The sequence below is a fragment of the Rhea pennata genome, chromosome 2, assembly GCF_028389875.1.
Source record: "Rhea pennata isolate bPtePen1 chromosome 2, bPtePen1.pri, whole genome shotgun sequence".
NCBI lineage: Eukaryota > Metazoa > Chordata > Aves > Rheiformes > Rheidae > Rhea > Rhea pennata.
In genome coordinates, this window is record NC_084664.1 from 154,851,935 (window position 1) to 154,865,079 (window position 13,145).

Consider the following 13,145-nt stretch of genomic DNA (forward strand, 5'->3'; position numbering starts at 1 on the left):
CAAATCCAAGATGACCTCAGGGCAAGTGGTGGAGCCCAAAGTGTCCTCAGCTCAGGGGCTGTTTGTTGATTACTTGCAGCCTCTTCCTGGGGACATGTGACACCTACGTCCCGCAGGTATCACCAAACCCAGCTTGGCTTTTTGGGCTTTCTGAAGTGTCTCTGGATGATCGTGCTGTTGTTTTCTTTGGTCTCTTTTCTCCTTGTGAGTCTCCCTGACACACTTACTAGAGTTTGGGTGCGAGTTTGAATCCTTGATGTGATCTGTCCAGACTTCATAGACATTTTGGTAACCCCTGCCCCAGCAGTTTTAAGCATGTGCTTAAATCCCTCCCTATTGGGGTCTGCATTAACCACATACTTAACCTGAAACATGTGATTAGAAACCATGTTTCAGTGGGAGTTAAGCATATGCTTAATTTCTGTTCTGTTCTAAATGGGATACTTTCTTGAATTGGAGCCTACATCTTTTGTAAGATGATCCATCTTTGCTCCTCTGCATACCTTCACTGCAAATTAATCTGCAACACACACACAGCTCAGTAAGTGTATTGCTCTGTGGCTGTTACACAAAAAGCCCAATTGATACATCGCATACTTAACCTCCTGAACAAAGGAGTTAACTTTACGGGATCAATTTACATGCAGGGGCCAAAGCTTTTGGATGGAAACTAGCTGTCATGTGGTGTGCAGTCGAAAGAGCAAACAGCTTATTCATTATGATAGCGTTGGATTCAGAAACAAAACACAGACGGCAGAAAGAGCCTGCCCATATTGCCAAACATATCTGCTGTCCCTGTACTAAAGCGTGTTTATTTAAACCCTCTCTCCATGCATGCAGTCAGTCATTAGACTTAACTCCCGATTTCCTCACATCAGGTGGTTTGAACTGGACCCCACTGCTCACACCGTGTGCTCCATCACGTCTGGGCAGCTCCTCCTAAAGTGAGCAGGAGTTATACGTCTGTGTCAGCGATACAGCCCTGACACCAAGGCTACAAGGGAAATCAAACGGTGGGATCATCTGGCAGCATGACGTGTTTGTGCGAGAGCAGATGCCACTCACTGGGCCCACAAACTCCCGAGCTTCGAGAATGACTCTTTGAATGACAGTCGCATATTCTTCGTATGGGTCGCTCAATTACCGACTCAGTTGTTTGCCTTTTTTTTTTTTTATTAAACCTTCACAACTTGGGCACGCAGATGTGCTTATTTAACTTCCAGTATAATGGATGTTTAGGCTATTAAGACGATGACTTAAGTCTGTCAGTGTTTGGCCATGAAAACTTAGCCTCTGTCGGCAAATGCTTGGTCACAGAAATGGTTTCAGTAATCCATTACTGTGCTGTGCAAGCACTTGCTCGGTAAGGCTGGTGTGGACAAATCCCTCAGGACCTGATCCAAAACTTACTGAAGTGACTGGGAGTTCTTCTATCAATTTATTGGGCTTGGCACCAGGGTTTTAAAGAAAAAAAAAAAAAGCATTATAAGAATAAAGTGAAGTGCTTTGCATGGAAGTTATTTGTAATATGACATGACATCATCGATTGCCTCCAAATTTAATTCAGCAGGACACCTACATTTTCTTGCATATCCACCTACAGTAGTGTCAAAAGGAAATAATACAAAACCAGAAATAAAGTGACTTTCAAAGGTTATTTTCTCCATAAAAAATTGATTTAGTTAGATTTCTCTCTCTTTCCTTTACCCTGTACCCTGTTACTCTTACTTCATACTCTTAGCACTGTTTCGTGCTGTTGACTGGTATTACTCTGCAGCGGTGTGTGGGACCAAGCGCAGATAGGGAGCCCCACGTTCGTGGCTGTGCTAAGAGGACCCAGCGGGCGCTGCCCCGGGCGGACTGCAGTGAATGGGGTGTCACGCAGGGGTGAAGCAAACACAACAGTGGCAGGGAGGGAGCGACGAAAGTAGGGAAAACATGTTTTGTATGAAAACCAGCAATCTGGGCTCGTTGCCTGTCCGATGGAAACAGGCTGTAAATGGGACACAGTACGCAGTCTCCAGGCTCCCTTGTTAACTCCGAGGGAATTCACATTCTGGTGGGAATTCCCAATTTAGACTCATCGGCTCAGCACAACCCACAGCTTTGAGAAAATTCAGCTTGGGACGTGACTCCCAAGCCAGACTTTTTAGGTACGCCTAGGCTAGTGAACTAAACAGGGCCAGGATGCAGGGTCTAGACTGCCCCTGGTCAATTAATTATTAGTGAGTGGTTAATTAGCACGCTCCCTGGGAGGGGTTTGACATGTCCGAGATGGTGCGGCCGGGCTCAGCGGACGATGGGACCCAGCACCGTCCCCAGCAGACAGTGAGGATGAGGCTGCTCTGTTCTGGGGGAGGAGAGGGCTCAGCTCGGTGGACACGAGCTGCCTTACTGCTCTTGCCCTTAGGAACGTGCAAGTGCCCTGACTCGTTTTGTTGATCAGTACAGGCTTTGCGCTTGAGTGAGGCACCGATTTTTACATCCAGGCTGCGTGACAATACAACTTCTTATGACATGGTAGGGACTCTGGCTCCTTCATCCACACACCAAGAGCCTCCCTAGCAAGGAGAGGCCGGGAGAGGCTCCCCTGACTGGGAGAGGGGCTCTGCTCCCTTTGGTCATGCCACCCTCCTACTCTTTGAGATCATCGTCTACCTGCAGTCTCAATTCTGAAGCTATTCCTGCTCATTGTAAAGTCCATCGCTTGGACAGGCAATTTGCCTGGTAGCTCGGACCCAGGTCCGGAAGCAGACTTTCTGCTTAGGCATTTGAAGCATAATGCGATAGGGATGGATTAGCTGACTGGGTTCTGTTTCCAGTAAAAGTACTTGGGATCATCACTAACAGATGGGAACCAACTCTAGATGCATCTATGCATTCCTCTTGAATGCCAGATGAATATTTATCTGTATCTGTAGCTTGTTCTGTTTTGGGATTTTCTTTGTACAGAACAAGAAAGAACAAGAATCTCCGCAATGATGTTGGCACAAAGCCTACTTACATCTTGCATGTGAGAAGCAAGGACCTAAGTGTGCTCATACCGGTCAGCTCAGGGTGTGCTTGAGAGCATTTGTGCCAAGCGCTGTGTGCAGACAGCCTCTCTTCTTACAAGTGGCATAAAGAAAGGAATTAGCCACCTCTTCCTCCTGAAAGTCATTAGGAGGCAGGCGCCTAACCCTCGTACACATGTTTGAAAATCTCAGCCATGGTACCTCTAGCACCACTTGTTGCAGTATGAGTGATAGTGAAGGGCCAAGACTCCTGGCACTAGGAAATCCTACAGAAGTGATCAAAAGCAGCAATGCAGATGTAGCTGTGCTGTGTTGGAGGGCCTAGTCACGCAGGCAGTGTGCAGAGAGCCAGCAAGCCCGTAGCATGAAGCGTAGCCTCGCTCTGCGTTAGCACCCTTTGAAATATTGCAGAATGCAATGAGGGAGTGAATCAGGAAACCACTTCTCAGAGCAAATCTTTAGCTGCCAAGAATGGATCAGAGAAGTGTTTTGGGCCTTGTGCAGGTGGAGATTTGCTGCAGCAGCTTCATGTGGTTAACGTTTGTGCTTGCGGGCGTGAGCTGAAGCTCACACGCCACGAGCAGGATGGCTGCTCTGCGCACCCAGCAGCTATGTGCAACACAGTCCCCCAACTTTAAAAGTAGCATTGCCTGTTCTCTGAGCTGCGAGGCTCAAGCCATCTTCCTCTTGGTGGATGTAACCTTGCAATTTGGTATTTCTGAAGCTGACGGGTAGCAGCTCGGATGTTGCCCTTTCTCCTTGTTTTCTGTCCTCTGCCCTGTTCTACTGGAGACATCTTTATCTGGCAATGTCTACTGCATGTCAATATAGGGAAACAAATAGAGCCAGAGTTGTACGTGGTGGTTTCTGATTTGCTTGCCTGTATATTCAGAAATTAGCAATATGTTCTAAGCAGATCAATATATCTTTAATGACAGGGAAGGAAAAGAAATGAACTCCAGACATTAAGCGCTAATTGTACCATTATGGTTTTATATAGGTGGGCCTATCAATGAAATATCTGTCTTACTGGCTGCAAAGAGATCACTAAATCAATTATTTGCTTTAACATTTTATTCTTTCCCAAACTAGACATTTGTTCAGCTTGTTTACTCGTGCCACAAGGCTACAAGCTGTGTAGCTGTAGTTAGTAATAAATGAGTGAATACAGTTATCTTTGGAAACTTAGGCTAAGCCAAAGAGTTGATCACTTGTTTTTCTACGAGAATAACACATGTGAGATTTACTCAGATAAATCCCATTAGCAGTAATGGGATTGCCTATTTGAATTGCCCACTTAATAAATTCCAATAACAACTGTTAGGATTTCACAAGAGACAGCAGGTTTCTAGCATGAAATAACAGATCCTTATATCAAGGCCAGGAAGCACAAAGATGTTTTACCCCTCTAACAGAGGCGAATATGAGAGGTGGGTTCTACCCATAGGACCCCAACACCTCGTGCAACTAATGCTAATCTCCCGTGCAGGCTGGCAACCGGGTCATGACCAGACCGCAACCCCTCTGCCTTAGCAGCCGGCATTTCACTCCCAGTACTTGCAGGTGTGACCGTCCCCTTCGGAAGAGGCAAACCCTCTCCCGTGTGCGGGGAAAACCCACCGAGTGAAGCTGAGCGTTTAGCGCTGGGCCACGAGAGAGGTCGCTTACAGAGCGCGACGGGCGGCAGAGAGTTTCACGCGGCGAATGCTGACGGCCGCTCGCCTTCGCCGCTCCCCGTTTTCGCCTCGCCGTGTGTTTTGCGTTAACTCGGGGCAGGCAGCGCCCGCGGCACGTGATGGTTCCCGCGGCCAAGTGTGTGGCATATTAACGCGCTGCCCCGGCAGCACTCTTGCCGCGTAGAGCGATGGAAAAATTTCAGCAATTTTGTACGCTTCTGCTGCCCCTCCACATTTCTCTTGTGTTCACAATAGCGGTTCCTAGGCCCCCTTTCCCCGTTTTTTCTCGCTCAGCTTCCTTGTTTACTTCTCCGGCCCTGTCCCATTCAAAAGGGGGCTGCATACGCACAAAGCGAAAGGAGCTCAATACACGTAAAATAATGAAGCTTACAGAGCAAAAGCATTATGCAATTTTCTCCGCCTAAGCTGCTTAAACGTTGTGGGAACACCACGTTCCAACTTTTTGGGAATAAAAGCCCGTGACGGAGAGAGAGCGCAGCAAGCAGGTTACACACACAGACCGCGTGTCGTCGCCAAACTGGTTATTTCGCTGGACTAAAGTTGAACCCATTAGAGCTGATGTGTAATTAGAGACACACATCTCTCCTTCTCCTGTAGCTTAGAGCAGCTAATTTTAATTTCCCCAAAGTCACCGTTCTCACAAACACAGCCCGGCTGCCCACTCGGAGATGAATCTATTTATATCTCCAGCCTGAGTTAAAATGAAGCCACTATTTTAAAATCTATAAGGGTAAGTGGATCTGATACTCACGTGGACACGCTCCTTTTCTGCTGGGAAGCTCTTACACACAGAAACGTTAACAGGATTTACAAAATCCATCTGTTTGCAAAACCAGCGTCTCCAAGTGCATTCAGTGCATTCAGATTTGTAAGTCACAGCAGGTGCATAAGCTGTGGCTGACTCACGCGGCATGCAGATAGGCTAATACTGCTCCCCGTTTCCTCTCCCTGACAAAGAGCACATTTTTTGCTCCTCAGACCATCCTGAAAAGCTGCTTCGAATTTGCCGAGTCAGAGAATTCGGAACTCGAAACGCTCGAATCGCTGGATTCAGCCGAGAAATTTTGAAAGTAGAAGCACAGCATTTCCGCTGGCATTTCCAGAGCCCCTTACGGCTGAGGACCTCTAAGCTCCTTACAGATATTAATGAATTAAAGCTACAGCATTCCAGAGCACTGGGTAATTTTATTATCCCCTTGGCTAAGAGGAAAACGGAGGCACAGAGAAAGTGGCCGGCCTGCGGTCTGCCTGCCTGGCTGCCGTGGGAGGAGGCGTTGGGATTTCAGCGCGCACCGCGCAGCAGCAGTGTGGGAAGAAAAGCCGTCGGCTCGTTTGGGGAGAGGGGAAGGCGTCTCGTGAGCGGCTTTCCTCGCGGGAATAGATGCAACATATACCGCCTTTCTAATGCTAACAGAGGTCTTCCCTCCACCCTCCCTGGGATTCCCGAGGGATCGAAGGATCACCTTGGGAGTAATCGGTGCAAGTCCACTCGCTGAGGACTCCTCCAGGAGGGAGGAGGCGGAGGGCACGTCCTTCCTTAGGCTGCGCCCTCCCGTGCGGGGCAGCCGGCATTTATTGGCAGCTTGGGTGAGGGATGAAAAGAGCCCTTTGTCACACGTTCGGCCCTCCAGAATTGACTAGGGAATTCGTCCTTGCAAACGTTAAGTGTGAAAAGGTTGGGGCTGCCGAGGGGATTTCATTTTGCTCTTTTTTTTTTTTTTTTTTGAACAGGCTTTCCTTTCACCTCCGTGCCTTTTAACTGATGCTTCTTTCATCTAGTTGGTTTTCATGCTGATTTTGAATGGGTTTCCCATGCTAGCCCCAGCAAGGAGCAGGAATCCCCATCACTTTGAGAAATAAAAAAACAAAGAAGCAAAAAGCTCGAATACCGGAAAAATTAATAAATTACGAAGTCACACCAAATCCAGCCAATTTGACAACATATTTCAATTCCCCTAATTCATCGGTGATTTTCATTTATATGAAAATATGATGACTGGTTTCGTTGCGAGAACCATCAAGACTTGGCCTCATCAGAGCCAGGGTCAGGGTCTCAAGAGCTAGTTGTAGTTCAGCGTATGGCCAGCACGTAGAGATGGGAATTGTCTCTCCTCGTGGTAGACATCTGCTTATGGTGTAGCCTCCCTGCGTAGTCAATCAGAAGACATGAGCCCTCCTAGCGTGCCTAGATCACCTGTCTGCTTTAGGGCAGGGTGAATTTCTGCCTCCAAGCACAACTTTCTCTCATTTCATTATCTCATGATGAGCTCAGATATACTTGTCTACATTTTAGTTACTTTTATCTCTTTGGATGAATTCCACCCTTCATTTCCAAACAAATGCCAGAAACCTTGAGCCAAATTTTTATCTCCTGTCCACAATACTCCTGACAAGATGTGGCTCTTCATTACTGCTGCTCACGTTTGGTGTGCAGGCACTGAGCTAGGGAGCTGCAGAGGTGTTCAGGTTAGCTGTAACTTTGCTATCTGAGCTACGGGCTGGTTATAAGTTGCAGTGACATGAAGCTCAGAAGCTTATTTACCCTCTTTCCTGGATGCTTTTTGCAGGTTTGCTGTGTAAATATGGCCTGACAGCTATGGTATTAAAAGCAGTTTCCTGTATGTTGAGAGATTCACTATCCTCTTGCAAACACTAGCTCACATCACACCATGCTGTTGTCCAAGGCATCTTCACAGTAACCTGTGACAATATTGTAACAAAGATTTGTAGAGGTGTCCATAGCAAGCACAGTCTTTTTTACATCTTCTGTGCTTGCTGTTTTCTTGTTGTGCTTATGAGTTTTACTTCTTGCTGCACTTCCTTTCCCGCCCCCCTTTATATTCTGGAGAAGAGTTCTGCAAAGAAGGTGAGTCATGTGCCGTGTGCTCACAGATCGACCACGCTTACAGGCTCATTGTGTTTTCCTGTCAGGGGATTTGGAGTCAAGAAGGAGCTTTTGACTGGAAATGTTTTATCAGCAGCAGAGGTGGGTCAGTGATTCATGAATGGAGAGACTGTTGAAGCAATAGCAGATTTTTCAATCGTCACTTGAAAATGAGTTGGAAACAGTAGACCGCTTGGGTAGTTGCAGTGACCTAACACGAAGGGTCTCCTGCCCCCTGACAGTGAAGTGTTTGCTCCTCCTTCTTTTAATACTCATAGTCCCGCACCGGGATTTTCCAGCCTGTGTTTTGTGGGGAATGTGTTGCCTGTACACTTGACATCAGTGCTGCCATGTGACCTGTTCCTCCTCCACAGTCTGGTTCGATGGCTGGGCTGGCTGTGGTCTGCTGTGGAGTACAGCTGAGAAAAGCAGATGCGTGCGGTTGCATTGGTACTGCAGAGCAGCGGTGGTGCCTCCTGCAGTTCTAATCTCTGCACTGGGGTGAAAGCTGGTGGTGAGCTAGTCCCTTTGCCTGCTCTGGTCTCCTCTGAAAGGAAATAGATATGTGCAAAGGGAGGAAATCAGCAGATCCCTTGGTCCGCGTGAATGGTGCTCCACAACCTCAGGGCTTAACGTGGTGCACCCCAGTTTTCTTCTGGGCCATGACCAGGCTGTGCAGCCTGATGCAAACACTGTTGGGACCCCGTAGAATGCTCCTGCTCTCATCCTGACCCAGCTGCATGTTTGAGATGAAATGCTGAGCTGAAGAGGGCAGAGCTCGTTTCTCAGGGCTGCTCCATGGCTGCACAGGATGAACCTGCATCCTGGAAGGCCTCATGTCTGTCTGCCAATTATCAAGTGAAAGGTAGACGCCTTCAACAGAGAAAGCAGCCCTGTCTAGTCTGTGCCCCGTCTGACGTATCTGGACTCGTTTTTAAGAAGCTGGTTTTCATCTTGCTGTGGTTCTGTGGTACTTTACAAGCTGCACTTTTTTTTTTGGATTAAACAGGTGACATACGAAACCAAAACGCAGAACTACTGAAAGCCTCCTTCCTTTTCTACTGCTCTCTGCTAGATGCAAATTAGCTCTTTCTGGAGGCCCCTGGTAGCTGTTCACAACACCTGATTTTCCCGGGATAGGCAGGGGAGAGAGGTAAGTTGAAGGTCTGTAGACCCTCTTTCCTAGCCAGTATCACAGCCTGGTGTGGTACCTGAGCAAAGGTAGCTGTGCATTTGTATCTTCTCACCATAATGGCTGAAAGTATCTCAGACACTTAGGAAGCAACATAACATCTAAGGCCTTGCCTGTGTCACAGAGAAACTTGACCTAAATTTGCCATCAAAACACCTACATTATATAGCTTACCTAAGTAGTAGATCACAGACTGAGCTAAGTCTTAAACACTGAAGGTTGTCTTTTTTTTCCCCTCCCAGAATTAAATATAAAAAAGCGTGTGACTGACAAAGGAAGTCTTACTTCAGTGTGATTTATTCTAAGCTGCCCTAAATATTTTGTTTTTCACTTCTACTGAGTGAAATATTTTGTACTGCAGGCTCATGGCAGCATAACAGATGGAGAACTTCAGACATAGGGGAGCTACACAGAGGATGACTGAGATTTCTAGTTATTCAAAAGCTATGAGAAGCAATTGGGTGATGTGGAATTTGCCCATGATAATATTTTTAAGAGGTTTCTATTATGTTGAACCACAGAGAAAGAATCAACAGAAATGACATTTATATTAGATTTCATACTTAAGGGGCCAAATGTAGCTTAAGATTTGATTAGAATGAGATTAGAGGAAGAGAGAATATCCCTTCTGAACATAGGACACAGTCCAATGAAAGAAGTTCACGTGTGAAATGATTTTTCTCAACTACTTGGGCTAGGTATTTAGTTTCCTTAGAATTGGCAACGTTTAGATTCTGAAGTCCAGGCCTGCAAGTTGGTATGTTCTCTGATAACATCCCATGCCAGTGAACTGCAGAGCATTTAAGGCAGCAGGCCCCATCTTCACGGAATATTTTGCCGTAGGTATTGTGCTGGACTTTATTTTAAGAAATGAAATGAAATAGTGGCTCATGAAGAGCGGGTAGGAAGAGGCAGTCTGCACCTCTGCTTGTATTCATCTCCGCATCTCAGCGGGACTTCAGAAAGCACAGCATTCCCCTATTTTTTCTTTCATATTAAAGGTACTATAGCCCTCATGATTTCCCTGGAGTTTTGCTCTGGCCAGGCACATCTGGGTTAAACTCTATCTCCATTATGCCCTTCTGCCAGTGTAGTCCTGTCAGGGACATGGAAGTTCTGGCCCTGGTCACCACTGCTCTGCTGGGCCCTGCTGTAGACACTGTTACCTGGGTTATCTTGAAGGGTAAAGGCTGTTTTCCTTAAGGAAGTGGTTTTATTATACTAACATGAAGTGTAATTTTGCCAGTACAGCTGTCGTCAGAGTGGGAGCACTTCCCTGGCAGACTAGTCCTGGGCAGAGATAACGCAAGCCTCTGCTGCTCTTATGGCAGAACGCGCTGCGGTAGCCAGGCGAGGAAGCTGGCAGATGTTGAATGTAACTGTAACACAGAGTATTGCTCAACCTTGGAGAACTTTCCCTCTTGTTCAGCCTGGTTTATTTTAAATTTCACTGTTGCCAGGAAGAGCTGCAGTAGGGTTGTAAGGTTTTTAAGGCAGATGTGGGAAAGTCTTCTACCAGCATTTTGCTTATCTCAGGCACTACCTGGTGTCAGATGTGGCTTCTGAGTGCTACCTTTCTGGATTCTGTTTACGCTGAACAGCATCAATAGTTATTTTATTTGGTGAAAGTTATTTTGTTGGATGAAAATTATGGCTAAGACAAGGAGCGATGGATTGTTTTCACTCCATGTGCATGCTACAGGTCCACCCCAGACTATCTGGCCACATTTCACAGCACTGCAGAGAGAATTTCCCTCTTGCTCACCAGTTCATCTAATTGTCCAGGTTCTTCCTGTGCTGTCCCAAGCTCAAAAACTTCCCTTTCGTCTTCTAAGGCAGTAAGAAGAGCCTGTTCCACTGGCTCCATGTGCTCTCATCAGGGCACAGAAAGCACTTATTTAATACTCCCCTGCATTGTATTTAACAGCTGCAGAACTTTAACAAAGCAGGAGTCAGACCAAAATGTAGCTCATTGTTCTTAATAAAGGATTGCCAGATGTGGTGTATGTTCTTCCAAATGAACTAGAACAGTGTCCACAGCTGAGCATGATATGGGGATGCGCAATAACGTCACATGTTTTTGCATGCTGGTGTATGGCAAGGCACAGACTGGTGTTTATCGGAAGATACAAAGAGTTACTTGAAGAAATGAGAGTCAAGACTATTTGCTATATTGTTGACTCTACTAAAGCAGTAGTCAGCTCACAGAACAAGGCACCTTTCTCCTGGCATAGAAAAGCAAGGCTGATGGTATCATATGACGACTACTTCCACGTTGGACTACTGAAATTAATGTGACTGAAACATAGAGAACATGCTGAAAGTGCAAGATGTTTGCAGTTGCCGTTCTGAAGAGCATCGTTGTTCTGTTCTCCACGCAAAGTTATGAACACCACAAACCGAGCAACGTACAGAGTACACTGCAAATAAGAGAGGATGTTTCCGGGAGCCTAAAGGCCCAGAAAGGCAGATGCAGCTGATGTGGCCAGACCTGCTACCTCGTTACGAGAGAAGAGACAAGAAATATCACTGATTTAGGACCAGGTCTCCATCAGGCACAGTTTTTGTTAAATGGAGAGGAAAAGAAGGATGTTGTGGTCCAGCAAGCTGCTTGTCCTCACCAGACAGTGGAGTCTCCATGTTTAGCTGCTTCGAAACAGCTCTGGACCTCACGGAGCAGATGGTGTCCTGGAAGAGGGAGCACATGCGAGGGGAGTCCAGGTCCTACTGCACCATAGACAAACTTCCCTTTTAAATAGCTTCTTTCAGTGCCGGCTCTGGATAAACATCATCTTATTTTAATCACTAATTCTTATGGCAGCAGCAGTGCCTGCCACAGCCACTCCGGGTCTTGATCCTGACATCATAAAAAATAATAAATATTTCCTCTGCTTCCTGGTACTGACTAAATAACTTCATAGCTTGGGAGTGGATGTATTTAATTCACATATAGCTTAGCTTATGATGTCAATAAGCTAATGTGGTTACTATTACCTTTTTTTTTTTTTTTTTTTTTTTTTTTTAAGGTAGTTGCCATAAGGGTAGCCCAGGCAGGCCTGGCCACAGTGATTTCAAAGGCAGAGGAGAGAACACCCCAGCTCACGCAGGAGCTAATTGCTTTCAGGCAGCTTTGCTGCAGCAGCCAGGTGAGCCTCCGGGTCCTAACTCCAGCTGCTGGAGCCTTTCCCTGCAGAGCTGGATAGCTGGATTAGCCACTGTATTCAGCGTACATCTGTGAATGCCATTTAGTGGATGAAAAAGAGAAGTGACTCATTTAGCAAAGACATGACTTTTCCAAAAATGGATCTTTGGAGGGACATTCCCCTCACTTGGGCAAAGGCATCGGTTCAGTGTTCCTCACAAGTGAGGGACAAGTGAGTCTCCAGGCTGGGAGTTTAGGCTCTGTTAGAAGCAAGTGATTCCTCATTCATTGTTGAAATGCTGCTTTGTTATCTGAGCTCCTTCTCAGGCTTCTGCCATCAGAGGCATAATTAGCAGTAATCACATGAATCTCGTCCTCCATTCTGGTCCCCTAGGGAACCTGGGTGTGCGCTTTCCCTTGCCATCACATTGCAGAGTTATTCCTCGCCAGTGCAACTTCAAAGAAGTTCACCAGGGAGTGGGAGTGCAGGTTCAGAGATGCTCCACAGCCCTCACACCCAGATCTTGCTTTGAATGCTCCCGTGTAGCAACACTATGGAAAAGCTATTGCCACCCCAGCTTGTTGTCAGGCAGAAGGGACCTGGAGAGTGTCAGAGGGGGAAAAAAATTGGGTTATACAGGAGCTACCTGTTCTCTCTGACACTGAAGTCCATGCAGGTTTTTCTTCCAAACAGTTTCCTGTGTCTCTTCATCATGGCTTGGCAGCCCAGCCTTCAGATCTGCTGTACCAAGACTGTGTTGAGAGACGTCTGAATCCCAGGATGAATGGCTCTGCCCTCCGCCCACCTCTGTTTTTATTCTGCAAGCTGATAGGTCTGTGCAGGAAGATTTGAGTTTCTGTTCAGAACCTGGAAGCAGATTTTGAAATGAGTTTCATACATGACTTTCTCCACAGTAACTCATCCAGTGTCCGATGCAGAGCAGCGTTTAGCCTTAGGATGTGTTCGTTCCCCTTTAATGGCAATGAAAGAGACAGCAGTGATGAAGAGTAACTAAGAGCTCTTTAGGGTGAATGCTTCTTGATTCTAGGCCATAACAAAATAAAAATTGCTAAGAATTCAGACTGCATAATCTGTATCTCAGAACTCAGCAGTTACCAAATATTGAGTGTTAATATCTCCTGCACAGGCAGTGGGCTCGTGTGATTGAATGATCATGTAAACACTAAATAGTGGGTACTTTTGTTTAGCTGAAAA